Source organism: Triticum dicoccoides, chromosome 3B, assembly GCF_002162155.2.
Source record: "Triticum dicoccoides isolate Atlit2015 ecotype Zavitan chromosome 3B, WEW_v2.0, whole genome shotgun sequence".
Lineage (NCBI taxonomy): Eukaryota > Viridiplantae > Streptophyta > Magnoliopsida > Poales > Poaceae > Triticum > Triticum dicoccoides.
The window spans coordinates 569,805,326-569,821,577 of NC_041385.1; positions in this window are offsets into that span (position 1 = coordinate 569,805,326).

Below are 16,252 nucleotides of genomic sequence, written 5' to 3' on the forward strand. Positions count from 1 at the left end.
CATAGAGTCAAACTATGAAAATCAAGTGTCCCGTAAAGGGGTAGAATCACTTACCTCGTCGGCTTGGCGCTGCGAGCGAAATCCGCGATCTTCAGTTGCGGATGCGGGGGCTTCGGCGCCCTTAAACAGCACCCTCCAGGCGCCTTCGTACGTTGTGTCGAAGAGCCCGCTCAGCGCCTGGTGCTGTTCCGGATTGAACTCCCACAGATTGAATGCCCGCTCTTGGCATGGGAGAATCCGACGGACGAGCATGACTTGGACCATGTTAACCAGCCTGAGCTTCTTCACCAGCTTCTGGATACAGGCTTGGAGTCCCGTCAGCTCCTCCGAACTACCCCACAGCAAGCCCTTCTCTTTCTAGGAGGTGAGCTGCATGGGGATACCAGATCTGAACTCGGGGGCCGCCGCCCACGTAGGGTCGCGCGGCTCGGTGATATAGAACCATCCCGATTTCCACCCCTTGACGGATTCCACGAAGGCCCTTCGAACCAAAGGACGTTGGGCATCTTGCCCAACATGGCGCCTCCGCACTCCGCTTGAGTGCCCTTCACTACCTTCGGCTTGACATTGAAGGTCTTGAGGCACAAGCCGAAGTGGGGCTGGATGCAGAGGAAGGCCTCGCACATGACGATAAACGCCGAGATGTTGAGGATGAAGTTCGGCGCCAGATCATGGAAATCCAGGCCGTAGTAGAACATGAGCCCCCGGACAAAGGGGTGAAGTGGAAAGCCCAGTCTGCGGAGGAAGTGGGGAAGAAAAACGACCCTCTCATGGGGCCTGGGGGTGGGGATGAGCTGCCCCTCGTCGGGCAGCCGGTGCGCGATGTCGCCGGACAGGTAGCCGGCGCTGCGCAGTCTTTCGATGTGCTCCTCCGTAACAGAGGAGGTCATCCACTTGCCTCCCGCTCCGGACATAACTGGGGAAGGTTGAGACGAGATGTGCGGGCTTGGGCGCTGGAGCTCGAGTGCGCGGAGATGGATAAGCAAAGGAGGAAGAAGGCGTAGGTGAAAAGGTGAATACTTATCCCTTATATGGGCGGGCGAAGTCTGCGCGTCCCCCACCGGCCTGGTAAAACTCGCTTATCCCCCAAGCGTCACCATCAATGGCGCAGTTGGGTTACCCACGTCCGTATTGATGAGAATCCCGAATTAAGGGGGAACACGATCTCTGCTTCGACAAGACGTGCCAAGGAAACCGCTTCGCTAAATGCGCTGAGGTGGTAGAGTAAAAAACGATTCAAGTAATGGCTTGGTAGTGGCGTGACGTCATGCCGCAAAAAAAACGTCAGCAGATTGAACTTGTGTATGTATTATTCTCTCTACGGTGGAATGTGGAATTTATTTTGCAGAGCCGGACACTATCCTGGTGTTCACAATCTTCTATCATTCGGAGGAGGAACCCGCCTTGCAATGCCAAGCAATATACGCGCCGGACTTATCGTCATTGAAGCCTGGTTCAGGGGCTACTGAGGGAGTCCTGGATTAGGGGGTGTCCGGATAGCCGGACTACCATCATCAGCCGGACTATCATCATCGACCGGACTCCAAGACTATGAAGATACAAGATTGAAGACTTCGTCCCGTGTCCGGATGGGACTTTCCTTGGCGTGGAAGGCAAGCTTGGCGATACGGATACGTAGATCTCCTACCATTGTAACCGACTCTATGTAACCCTAGCCCTCTCCGGTGTCTATATAAACCGGATGGCTCTAGTCCGTAGGACACAACAACAACAACAACAACAACAACAACCATTACAATCATACCATAGGCTAGCTTCTAGGGTTTAGCCTCCTTGATCTCGTGGTAGATCCACTCTTGTAAACATCCACAATATCAATATCAATCAAGCAGGACGTAGGGTTTTACCTCCATCAAGAGGGCCCGAACCTAGGTAAAACATCGTGTCCCTTGTCTCCTGTTACCATCCGCCTAGACGCACAGTTCGGGACCCCCTACCCGAGATCCGCCGGTTTTGACACCGACACCCCCCCCTTCCAAGTAGTAGGAGTAGGAGTCAAGGAAAGGGGGAAGAGAAGAGAAGGAAGGAGGGGGTGCAGCCCCTCCCCCTAGTCCAATTCGGACTAGGCCTTGGGGGGCGCCCAGCCTCTCCTCTCTCTTTCCCCTAAAGCCCAATAAGGCCCATATACTCCCCGGCGAATTCCCGTAACTCTCCGTTACTCCAAAAAATACCCGAATCACTCGGAACCTTTCCGAACTCCAAATATAGTCATCCAATATATCGATCTTTACGTCTCGACCATTTCGAGACTCCTAGTCATGTCCCCGATCTCATCCGGGACTCCGAACTCCTTCGGTACATCAAAACTCATAAACTCATAATATAACTGTCATTGAAACCTTAAGCGTGCGGACCCTATGGGTTCGAGAACAATGTAGACATGACCGAAACACGTTTCCGGTCAATAACCAATAGAGGAACCTGGATGCTCATATTGGCTCTCACATATTCTACGAAGATCTTTATCGGTCAAACCGCATAACAACATACGTTGTTCTCTTTGTCATCGGTATGTTACTTGCCCGAGATTCGATCATCGGTATCTCAATACCTAGTTCAATCTCGTTACCGGCAAGTCTCTTTACTCGTTCTGTAATACATCATCCCGCAACTAACTCATTAGTTGCAATGCTTGCAAGGCTTAAGTGATGTGTATTACCGAGAGGGCCCAAAGATACCTCTCCGACAATCGGAGTGACAAATCCTAATCTCGAAATACGCCAACCCAACATGTACCTTCGGAGACACCTATAGAACTCCTTTATAATCACCCAGTTACGTTGTGACGTTTGGTAGCACACAAAGTGTTCCTCCGGTAAACGGGAGTTGCATAATCTCAGAGTTGTAGGAACATGTATAAGTCATGAAGAAAGCAATAGCAACATACTAAACGATCAAGTGCTAAGCTAACGGAATGGGTCAAGTCAATCATATCATTCTTCTAATGATGTGATCCCGTTAATCAAATGATAACCCTTTTGTCCATGGCTAGGAAACATAAACATCTTTGATAAATGAGCTAGTCAAGTAGAGGCATACTAGTGACACTATGTTTGTCTATGTATTCACACATGTATTATGTTTCCGGTTAATACATTTCTAGCATGAATAACAAACATTTATCATGATATAAGGAAATAAATAATAACTTTATTATTGCCTCTAGGGCATATTTCCTTGAGTCTCCCACTTGCACTAGAGTCAGTAATCTAGTTCACATCAGCATGTGATTCAACACCAATATTCACATCTGTATGTGATTAATACCCATAGTTCACATCGTCATGTGATCAACACCCAAAGGGTTTACTAGAGTCAAAAGAGTACTAAGGTATGATCATGTTTTGCTCGTGAGAGAAGTTTAGTCAACGGGTCTGTCACATTCAGAGACGTATGTATTTTGCAAATATTCTATGTCTATAATGCTCTGCACGGAGCTACTCTAGCTTATTTCTCTCACTTACAATATGTATCCAGATTGAGACTTAGAGTCATCTGGATCAGTGTAAAAGTTTGCACTGATGTAACTTTTACGACGAACTCTTTTATCACCTCCATGATCGAGAAACATCTCCTTAGTCCTCACTCTGGATATTCTTGACCGCTGTCCAATGATCTACTATTAGATCAAAATTGTATTCCTCTGACAAACTCAGAGCAAGGTATACAATAGGTCTGGTACACAGCATAGCATACTTTATAGAACCTATGACTGAGGTATAGGGAATGACTTTTCATTCTCTTTCTATTTTCTGCCGTGGTCGGGATTTGAGTCTTACTCAATTTCACACCTTGCAACACAGGCAAGAATTCCTTCTTTGACTGTTCCATTTTGAACTACTTCAAAATCTTATCAAGGTATGTACTCATTGAAAAAACTTAGCAAGCGTCTTGATCTATCTATATAGATCTTGATGCTCAATGTGTAAGCAGCTTCACCGAGGTCTTTCTTTGAAAAACTCCTTTCAAACACTCCTTTATGCTTTCCAGAAAATTCTACATCATTTCCAATTAATAATATGTCATTCACATATACTTATCAGAAAGGTTGTAGTGCTCCCACTCAATTTCTTATAATTTAATACAGGCCTTTCCAAAAGTCTGTATAAAACCATATGCTTTGATCAACTCATCAAAGCGTATATTCCAACTCTGAGATGCTTGCACCAGTCCATTGATGGATCGCTGGAGCTTGCAAATTTTTTAGCACCTTTAGGATTTAACAAAACTTTCTGGTTGCATCATATACAACTCTTCTTTAAAAAATCCATTAAGGAATGCAATTTTGACATCCATTTTCCAGATTTCATAAAATGTGGCAATTGCTAACATGATTCGGACAGACTTAAGCATCGATACGAGTGAGTAAATCTCATCGTATTCAACACCTTTGAACTTATTGAAAACATTTCGCAACAAGTCGAGCTTAGTAGATAGTAACACTACTATCAGTGTCCGTCTTCCTCTTGAAGATCCATTTATTTAACATGGCTTGCTGATTATCGAGCAAGTCAATCAAAGTCCATACTTTGTTCTCATACATGGATCATATCTCAGATTTTATGGCCTCAAGCCATTTCGCGGAATCTGGGCTCATCATCGCTTCCTCATAGTTCGTAGGTTCATCATGGTCTAGTAACATGACTTCCAGAACATGATTACCGTACCACTCAAGTGCGAATCTTACTCTGGAAGACCTATGAGGTTTGGTAGCAACTTGATCTGAAATTTCATGATCATCATCATTAACTTCCTCACTAATTGGTGTAGGAATCACTGGAACTGATTTCTGTGATGAACTACTTTCCAATAAGGGAGAAGGTACAATTACCTCATCAAGTTCTATTTTCCTCCCACTCACTTCTTTCGAGAGAAATTTCTTCTCTAGAAAGGATCCATCTTAGAAATGAATAACTTGCCTTTGGATCTGTGATAGAAGGTGTACCCAATAGTTACCTTTGGGTATTCTATGAAGACGCACTTCTCCGATTTGGGTTTGAGCTTATCAGGTTGAAACTTTTTCACATAAGCATCGCAGCCCCAAACTTTAAGAAACGACAACTTTGGTTTCTTGCCAAACCACAGTTCACAAGGCGTCGTCTCAACGGATTTTGATGGTACCCTATTTAAAGTGAATGCAGCTGTCTCTAATGCATAACCACATAATGATAGTGGTAAATTGATAAGAGACATCATAGATCGCACCATATCCAATAAAGTGCGGTTACGAAGTTTGGACACACCATAACGCTGTGGTATTCCATGTGGCGTGAGCTGTGAAACTATTCCACATTGTTTTATATGAAGGCCAAACTCGTAACTCAAATATTCTTCTTCACGATCAGATCGTAGAAACTTTATTTTGTTGTTACAATGATTCTTCACTTCACTTTGAATTTCTTTGAACATTTCAAATGTTTCAGACTTGTGTTATATTAAGTAGATATACCCATATCTGCTCAAATCATCTGTGAAGGTCAGAAAATAACGATACTCGCCACGAGCATCAACACTCTTTGGATCGCATACATCGGTATGTATTATTTCCAATAAATCAGTAGCTCGTTCCATTGTTCTGAAGAACGGAGTTTTAGTCATCTTGCCCAAAAGGCACGGCTCGCAAGCATCAAATGATTCATAATCAAGTGATTCCAAAAACCCATCAGCATGAAGTTTCTTCATGCGCTTTACACCGATATGACCCAAACGACAGTGCCACAAATAAGTTGCACTATCATTATCAACTTTGCATCTTTTGGCATCAATATTATGATTATGTGTATCACTACGATCAAGATCCAACAAACTATTTTCATTGGGTGTATGACCATCGAAGGCTTTATTCATGTAAACAGAATAACAATTATTCTCTGACTTTAAATGAATAACCGTATTGCAATAAACATGATCAAATCATATTCATGCTCAACGCATACGCCAAATAACATTTATTTAGGTTTAACACTAATCCCGAAAGTATAGGGAGTGTGCGATGATGATCATAGCAATCTTGGAACCACTTCCAACATACATCGTCACTTCACCCTTAACTAGTCTCTGTTTATTTTGTAACTCCTGTTTCGAGTTACTAATTTTTAGCAACCGAACAAGTATCAAATACTCAGGGGCTACTATAAACACTAGTAAGGTACACATCAATAACCTGTATATCAAATATATCCTTGTTCACTTTGCCATCATTCTTATCCACCAAATATCCAGGGCATTTCCGCTTCTAGTGACCATTTTCTTTGCAGTGTAAGCACTCAGTTTTAGGCTTTGGTCCAACTTTGGGCTTCTTCGCAGGGGTGACAACTTGCTTGCCATTCTACTTGAAGTTCCCTTTCTTTTCCTTTGCCCTTTTCTTGAAACTAGTGGTCTTGTCAATCATCAACACTTGATGCTCTTTTCTTGATTTCTACCTTCGTCGATTTCAGCATCACGAAGAGCTCGGGAATCGTTTTCGTCATCCCTTGCATTATAGTTCATCACGAAGTTCCAGTAACTTGGTGATGGTGACTAGAGAACTCTGCCAATCACTATCTTATCTGGAAGATTAACTCCCACTTGATTCAAGCGATTGTAGTACTCAGACAATCTAAGTACTTGCTCACTAGTTGAGCAATTCTCCTCCATCTTTTAGGCGAAGTATTTGTCAGAGGTCTCATACCTCTTGACACGGGCATGAGTCTGAAATACCAATTTCATCTCTTGAAACATCTTATATGTTCCATGACGTTTCAAAAATGTTTTTGTAGTCCCGGTTCTAAGCCATAAAGCATGGTGCACAAAACTATCAAGTAGTCATCATTTTGAGCTAGCCAAATGTTCATAGCGTCTGCATCTGCTCCTGCAATAGGTCTGTCACCTAGCGGTGAGTCAAGGACATAATTCTTCTGTGCAGCAATGAGGATAAACCTCAGATCACGGACCAAGTCTGCATCATTGCCACTAACATTTTTCAACTTAGTTTTCTCTAGGAACACATATAAAAACATAGGGAAGCAAAAACATAGGGAAGCAACAACACGAGCTATTGATCTACAACATAATTTGCAAAATACTACCAGGACTAAGTTCATGATAAATTAAAGTTCAATTAATCATATTACTTAAGAACTCCCACTTAGATAGACATCCCTCGAATCATCTAAGTGATCATGTGATCCATATCAACTAAACCATGTCCGATCATCACGTGAGATGGAGTAGTTTTCAATGGTGAACATCACTATATTGATCATATCTACTATATGATTCACGTTTGACCTCTCGGTCTCCGTGTTCCGAGGCCATATCTGTATATGCTAGGCTCGTCAAGTTTAACCTGAGTATTCCGCGTGTGCAACTGTTTTGCACATGTTGTATTTGAACGTAAAGCCTATCACACCCGATCATCACGTGGTGTCTCAGCACGAAGAACTTTCGCAACGGTGCATACTCAGGGAGAACACTTCTTGATAATTAGTGAGAGATCATCTTAAAATGCTACTGTCAATCAAAGCAAGATAAGATGCATAAAGGATAAACATCACATGCAATCAATATAAGTGATATGATATGGCCATCATCATCTTGTGCTTGTGATCTCCATCTCCGAAGCACCGTCGTGATCACCATCATCACCGGCACGACACCTTGATCTCCATCGTAGCATCGTTGTGTTACGCCATCTATTGCTTCTACGACTATCGCTACTGCTTAGTGATAAAGTAAAGCAATTACAGGGCGTTTGCATTTCATACAATAAAGCGACAACCATATGGCTCCTGCCAGTTGCCGATAACTTCGGTTACAAATCATCTCATACAATAAAATATAGCATCATGTTTTGACCATATCACATCACAACATGCCCTGCAAAAACAAGTTAGACGTCCTCTACTTTGTTGTTGCAAATTTTACGTGGCTGCTACGGGCTTAGCAAGAACCGTTCTTACCTACGCATCAATACCACAACGATAGTTAGTCAAGTTAGTGATGTTTTAACCTTCTCAAGGACCGGGCGTAGCCACACTCGGTTCAACTAAAGTTGGAGAAACTGACACCCGCCAACCACCTGTGTGCAAAGCACGTCGGTAGAACCAGTCTCGCGTAAGTGTACGCGTAATGTCGGTCCGGGCCGCTTCATCCAACAATACCGCCGAACCAAAGTATGACATGCTGGTAAGCAGTATGACTTGTATCGCCCACAACTCACTTGTGTTCTACTCGTGCATATAACATCAACGCATAAAACCTAGGCTGGTGGTGCATAGCAACGAGAGGGGAGAGTGTTGTCCACGTACCCTCGTAGACCGAAAGCGGAAGCGTTATAACAACGCGGTTGATGTAGTCGTACGTCTTCACGATCCGACCGATCCAAGTACCGAACGTACGACACCTCCGAGTTCAGCACACGTTTAGCTCGATGACGATCCCCGGACTCCGATCCAGCAGGGTGTCGGGGAAGAGTTCCGTCAGCACGACGGTGTGGTGACGGTGATGATGTTCTACCGACGCAGGGCTTCACCTAAGCACCGCTACGATATTACCGAGGTGGAATATGGTGGAGGGGGGCACCGCACACGGCTAAGGAACGATCATGAAGATCAACTTGTGTGTTCTGAGGTGCCCCCCTGCCCCCATATATAAAGGATCAAGGGGGAGGGGGCGGCCGGCCATGAGGAGGTGCGCCAAGGAGGAGTCCTACTCCCACCGGGAGTAGGATTCCCCCCTTCCAAGTAGTAGGAGTAGGAGTCAAGGAAAGGGGGGGAAGAGAAGAGAAGGAAGGAGGGGGCGCAGCCCCTTCCCCTAGTCCAATTCGGACTAGGCCTTGGGGGGCGCCCAGCCTCTCCTCTCTCTTTCCCCTAAAGCCCAATAAGGCCCATATACTCCCCGCCGAATTCCCGTAACTCTCCGGTACTCCGAAAAATACCCGAATCACTCGGAACCTTTCCGAACTCCAAATATAGTCGTCCAATATATCAATCTTTATGTCTCGAACATTTCGAGACTCCTCGTCATGTCCCCGATCTCATCCGGGACTCCGAACTCCTTCGGTACATTAAAACTCATAAACTCATAATATAACTGCCATCGATACCTTAAGCGTGCGGACCCTACGGGTTCGAGAACAATGTAGACATGACCGAAACACGTTTCCGGTCAATAACCAATAGAGGAACCTGGATGCTCATATTGGCTCCCACATATTCTACGAAGATCTTTATCGGTCAAACCGCATAACAACATACGTTGTTCCCTTTGTCATCGGTATGTTACTTGCCCGAGATTCGATCGTCGGTATCTCAATACCTAGTTCAATATCATTAGCGGCAAGTCTCTTTACTCGTTCCGTAATACATCATCCCGCAACTAACTCATTAGTTGCAATGCTTGCAAGGCTTAAGTGATGTGTCTTACCGAGAGGGCCCAGAGATACCTCTCCGACAATCGGAGTGACGAATCCTAATCTCGAAATACGCCAACCCAACATGTACCTTCGGAGACACCTGTAGAGCTCCTTCATAATCACCCAGTTACGTTGTGACGTTTGGTAGCACACAAAGTGTTCCTCCGGTAAACGGGAGTTGCATAATATCATAGTTGTCGGAACATGTATAAGTCATGAAGAAAGCAATAGCAACATACTAAACGATCAAGTGCTAAACTAACGGAATGGGTCAAGTCAATCATATCATTCTTCTAATGATGTGATCCTGTTAATCAAATGACAACTCTTTTGTCCATGGCTATGAAACATAAACATCTTTGATAAACGAGCTAGTCAAGTAGAGGCATACTAGTGACACTATGTTTGTCTATGTATTCACACTTGTATTATGTTTCCGCTTAATACATCTCTAGCATGAATAATAAACATTTATCATGATATAAGGAAATAAATAATAACTTTATTATTGCCTCTTGGGCATATTTCCTTCATTCGTCATGTCATTGATTGCTTTATCAGCCATACGTATTTGGAAGTGGCGCTGCGAATGTTTGACATCACCGGTATGTGCACACATTAAGCCGGGCCGGCGTCTCAAAGGCATAACCCTCCAAGCAACCCAGCAACGGACCAGGTCGACGCCGGTCAATCCATTGGCCAGCAAAGCTCTAACCTTTGAAAAGGTAGGCATATATTTAGCCCGTTCAACAGTGGTGAGCCGGTCTAGAAGAGGGTGATTTGGGTTGATCCGGTGATCACAATAACCCGACAGAGGATTCTCTTCAGGTGGGGATGTGTCTTGGCAGTAGAACCAAGTTTGGTTCCAGTCCTTAGGGTGATTTGGAAGGGTAGCAGAAGGAAATATAGCATCTTTTCGCCGTTGAATTGAGACTCCACCAAGCTCTAGGCTGGGTCCATCGAATTCAGTTTGGCGGTTCAGGTAATAATACTCTCTGAAGAGTTCAATGTTGGGTTCTTCTTGAAGATACACTAAGCGGAAGACTTGGAAATTGCAGATATTTGAAACGAAATTTGGTCCAATGTCTTGAGGATGGAGTTGAAATAAGTGCAGAACATCACAAAAGAATTTTGACCTGGGCGGTGAGAAGCCCTGGTTTATGTGATCAGCAAAGACGATAACCTCGTTCTCCCTCGGCTGAGGTCTAGCTTCATCTGGGTTTGGAACATGCCAGTGAATGGTGTTCTTTACTGACAAGATGCCCGTTTTGACATAGTCATCGAGTTTTTGTTCCATGACGATTGAAGGAACCCAATCACATGAAGTGGCGGTCTTAGTCATGTTTGCTACACAAGGCTTAAGAAGAAAAATTAAAAGCATGGTTAAACTGGCAAGATGTAGCCGGGTTATGTCAACATTAAATTGGCGGTTCAAAAGGATTCAGAGTTAAGCCGACAGGCATTTGGCGGGTTACTTGTTGTCATTTAAACCGACATGAAGAGCTACTGTCTACAGATCTAGAGTGGAGCAAAAAAATTACTAAGTGCTGGAAAAACATGTTTTACAAAGTTCCACTTATGATTTTGGATCTATAGTGGTCCCGAAAATAAAAGTAATTCCTAAACCGAAGGTTATGGCAGTGGAAGAACTCATGAGCTCAAATCAAATCCTGAGAAGAGGGGAGTGTCGTGGTATTTCCTTGACATATGCCAAGGGATGGCTTATCATGTGTGGGGACAGGAGTATGTTGTCGGGCTCTAGAAGCGGGAGTAGGCAAGACCTCAAACCCTAACCCTAGTCCTGCTCTACGGGGTCTCCGCATGGTGACTATGATCAACACGGTAGCTACAAGGTTGCTCCTCGAGTTGTTCGGCTAGAGGAAGAAGAAGGGCAAGCTAGCTCTATCTCTCCCCTAGCTATGGGTGGAATGAATTAAAGGTTGAACCCTTTGCATGGGTGTGCCTGATAACCCACAAGTGTAGGGGATCGCAACAACTTTCGAGGGTGAAGTACAACCCAAATTTATTGATTCGACACAAGGGGAGCCAAAGAATATTCTTGAGTATTAGCAGTTGAGTTGTCAATTCAACCACACCTGGATAACTTAGTATCTACAGCAAAGTATTTAGTAGCAAAGGTGGTATGGTAATAAAGGTAACGGTGGCAACAATAAAGATAAATGTTTTTGGGTTTTGTAGTAGTTGTAACAGTAGCAACGAAAAAGTAAATAAGCGAAGAACAATATATGAAAAGCTCATAGGCAATGGATCAGTGATGGATAATTATGTCGGATGCGATTCCTCATGCAATAGTTATAACATAGGGTGATATAGAACTAGCTCCAATTCATCAATGTAATGTAGGCATGTATTCCATAAATAGTCATATGTGCTTATGGAAAAGAACTTGTATGACATCTTTTGTCCTACCCTCCTGTGGCAGCGGGGTCCTAGCGGAAACTAAGGGATATTAAGGCCTCCTTTTAATAGAGAACCGGACCAAAGCATTAACACATAGTGAATACATGAACTCCTCAAACCACGGTCATCACCGAGAAGTATCCCGATTATTTTCACTTCGGGGTTGTCGGATCATAACACATAATAGGTGACTATAGACTTGCAAGATAGGATCAAGAACACACATATATTCATGAAAACATAATAGGTTCAGATCTGAAATCATGGCACTCGGGCCCTAGTGACAAGCATTAAGCATAGCAAAGTCATAGCAACATCAATCTCAGAACATAGTGGATACTAGGGATCAAACCCTAACAAAACTAACTTGATTACATGGTAAACCTCATCCAACCCATCACTGTCCAGCAAGCCTACGATGGAATTACTCACGCACGGCGGTGAGCATCATGAAATTGGTGATGGAGGATGGTTGATGATGACGACGGCGATGAATCCCCCTCTCCGGAGCCCCGAACGGACTCCAGATCAGCCCTCCCAAGAGAGATTAGGGCTTGGCGGCGGCTCCGTGTCGTAAAACGCGATGCAACTTTCTCTCTGATTTTTTTCTCCCCGAGACGGAATATATGGAGTTGGAGTTGAGGTCGGAGGAGGTCCAGGGGGCCCACGAGATAGGAGGCCGCGTCCTAGGGGGGCGCCCTCCTATCTCGTGGACAGGCTGTGGGCCCCCTGGCATTGATTCTTTCGCCAAAAATTCTTATAAATTCCAAAAAGTGCCTCCGTGGATTTCCAGGACATTTCGAGAACTTTTCTTTTCTACACATAAAACAACATCATGGCAGTTCTGCTGAAAACAGCGTCAGTCCGGGTTAGTTTCATTCAAATCATGCAAGTTAGAGTCCAAAACAAGGGCAAAAGTGTTTGGAAAAGTAGATACATTGGAGACGTATCAACTCCCCCAAGCTTAAACCTTTGCTTGTCCTCAAGCAATTCAGTTGATAAACTGAAAGTGATAAAGAAAAACTTTTACAAACTTTGTTTGCTCTTGTTGTTGTAAACATGAAAAGCCAGCATTCAAGTTTCAGCAAATATTATGAACTAACCATACTCACAATAATACTTAGCTATCACAATCACTCATATCAATAGCATAATCAGCTAGCGAGCCATAATAATAAAACTCGGATGACAACACTTTCTCAAAATAATTATAACATGATATAACAAAATGGTATCTCGCTAGCCCTTTCCGAGACCGCAAAACATAAATGCAGAGCACCTTTAAAGATCAAGGACTGACTAAACATTGTAATTCATGGTAAAAGAGATCTAGTCAAGTCATACCCAATATAAACCAATAATAATGAATGCAAATGACAGTGTGCTCTCCAGCGGGTGCTTTTAATAAGAAGGGTGATGACTCAACATAAAAGTAAATAGATAGGCCCTTCGCATAGGGAAGCAGGGATTTGTAGAGGTGCCAGAGCTCGATTTTAAAATAGAGATTGAATAACATTTTGAGCGGCATACTTTTGCTGTCAATGCAACACCTATGAGATGGCTGTATCTTCCATACTACATGCATTATAGGCAGTTCCCAAACAGAATGGTAAAGGTTTATACTCCCCCAACCACCAACAAGCATCAATCCATGGCTTGCTCGAAACAACGAGTGCCTCCAACATACAATAGCCCTGGGGGAGTTTTGTTTAATTATTTTGATTTGCTTTGATCTTTTGGATCATGGGACTGGGCATCCCGGTTACCGACCCTTTCTCGTGAATGAGGAGCGGAGTCCACTCCTCTGAGAATAACCCACCTAGCATGGAAGATATAGGCAGCCCTAGTTGTAACATGAGCTGCTCGAGCATACAAAACAGAATTTCATTTGAAGGTTTGGAGTTTGGCACATACAAATTTACTTGGAACAGCAGGTAGATACCGCATATAGGTAGGTATAGTGGACTCATATGGAACGACTTTGGGGTTTAAGGAGTTTGGATGCACAAGCAGTATTCCCGCTTAGTACAGGTGAAGGCTAGCAAAAGACTGGGAAGCGACCAACTGAGAGAGCGACAACAGTCGTAAGCATGCATTAAAATTAATTCACACCGAATACAAGCATGAGTAGGATATAATCCACCATGAACATAAATATCGTGAAGGCTATGTTGATTTTATTCAACTATATGCGTGAACATGTGCCAAGTCGAGTCACTTAATACATTCAAAGGAGGATACCATCCCATCATACCACATCATAATCATTCTAATAGCATGTTGGTACGCAAGGTAAACCATTATAACTCATAGCTAATCAAGCATGGCACAAGTAACTATAATCTCTAAATGTCATTGCAAATATGTTTACTTCATAATAGCTGACTTAGAAACGATGAATCATCATATTTACAAAAACAAGAGAAGTCGAGTTCATACCGGCTTTTCTCATCCCAATAAGTCCATCATATATCATCATTATTGCCTTTCACTCGCACGACCGAACGATGTGTGTAATAATAAGAGTGTACGTGCATTGGACTAAGCTGGAATCTGCAAGCATTCAACTCAAGAGAGAAGACAAGTAATATGGGCTCTAAATTAAATAAACAATCATGCATAAAAGAGCTACTAAGCATTTTCAATATGGTCTTCTCGACCCCTAAAGGAAAGAAAAGAAAATAAAACTATTTACACGGGAAAGCTCCCAACAAGTAAAAGAAGAACTAGAAATCTTTTTGGGTTTTAATTTTAATTCCTACTACAGGCAAGGAAATTAAACTAACTATTTTTTTTTGGTTTTTCTCAAGGTTTATCAAACACACAAGAAGAAAACTAAAAAAAGAAATTTAAACTAACATGGATAATACAATGAAAGAGTATGAGCACCGACGACTAGTGTGTGAACATGAATGTAAAGTCGGTGAGAAATACGTACTCCCCCAAGCTTATGCTTTTGGCCTAAGCTTGTTTAATACCAAGGACCGCCGCTACTCTCTCCAGTGTAATGAGAGGTATAATCAGGATACCACTGGCTGGTCATCTCCGGATCCCACTGGACAGATGATGCACGATAAGGGTCCAGCTCAGGTTCCGGCTCAAGTTCAGGTTCTGGAGTAAAAGCTTGGGCTCGATGGTTGTTCACCGCTTCCGGTGTGACGAGAAATTTTTCTGCAAGCAAATCAAACAACAGATGCGCAGGCAAAATAATAATCTTAAAGTGTTTCTTATTGAATCTAAGTTTATACAAGAGCATCCTATCTTCGTTGTCAACAATAAACTTATGTGCTACCATGCTCTTGTAATCTAAAATGTGAGGAGGCAATGTTGTCTCCTCCTCCTCATGGTGCATAATGGGTATCTGAAAATGTCTAGCAAGATGTGAAGCATAAATACCTCCAAATATGGGGCCTTTTGTATGATTAAGGGCTAGCCATTTAGCAATGACGGCACCCATATTAAAACTATTGTCTCCAAGCAAAGCATGTTGAAGAATGATAATATCAGGAACACTCAAGTTTCCATTATTCCCACATCCAATCAAGCATCTACTAGCAAATATGGCAAAGTAGCGTAAAATAGGAAAGTGTATGCTAGAGACTTTTGCTTCGGAACCCTTCTTTGGCTCCTCTACAACGATAGTATTAACGCCAGCCACATCTTCACGATGGGGTTCCTCTAATTCTCCCTCATAAGGTATCCTACATACCGCGAAAAAATGACGTAAAGACATTTCTTTGAACTCATCATATAAGTGAAATGATACTGCAGGCGGTGACTTCTTGGGATAAAAATAAAAGTTTTGCACGAAAGTATTGGTGAGTAAGAGATACTGATCGATTCGGTCGTTGATGAACTCGGTGAGGCTTGTAGTCTCGATTAAAGCATGAAAGTCTTCATGGATTCTGGCTTCTTTCAAAAAATTCTTGCATGGCCATTCACACGACTGTACTTCCGCTAAGCGAGGAAGATTATACTTGGCTCTTTCCTTCTCTTTGGCTTGTTTTTCCTCAGAGCTTTGGCTAGAAGAGCCTTTAAAGAGCCTCCTTAACATTTTCTGAAAATTTCTGAAATTTTACTAACTTCAAAATAAAAGTGGATAAAACTAAACAAGATTGATAGCAACTACTCCTACAAGTGCCTAGAGTCTATATCATGCATTGGAATTGCTTGGGGCCTCAAAAAATTTAACATGCAAGCTCAAGAACATGGTCACCTAAGCAACAAAAATTTGCAATGAATAAAGCACTAGAACAACAACTAATTGGACCAATGGATGAGTCACATACCAAGCAACAATCTCCCAAAGCAGTTTTGTGAATGGAGATTTGAGCTAGGAGATCGAAAATCGCAGCAAAACGAGCTAGAACTCGTGCTTGAGCTGGATGGGGATTTTTTTGGGTAGAAGATGGAGTG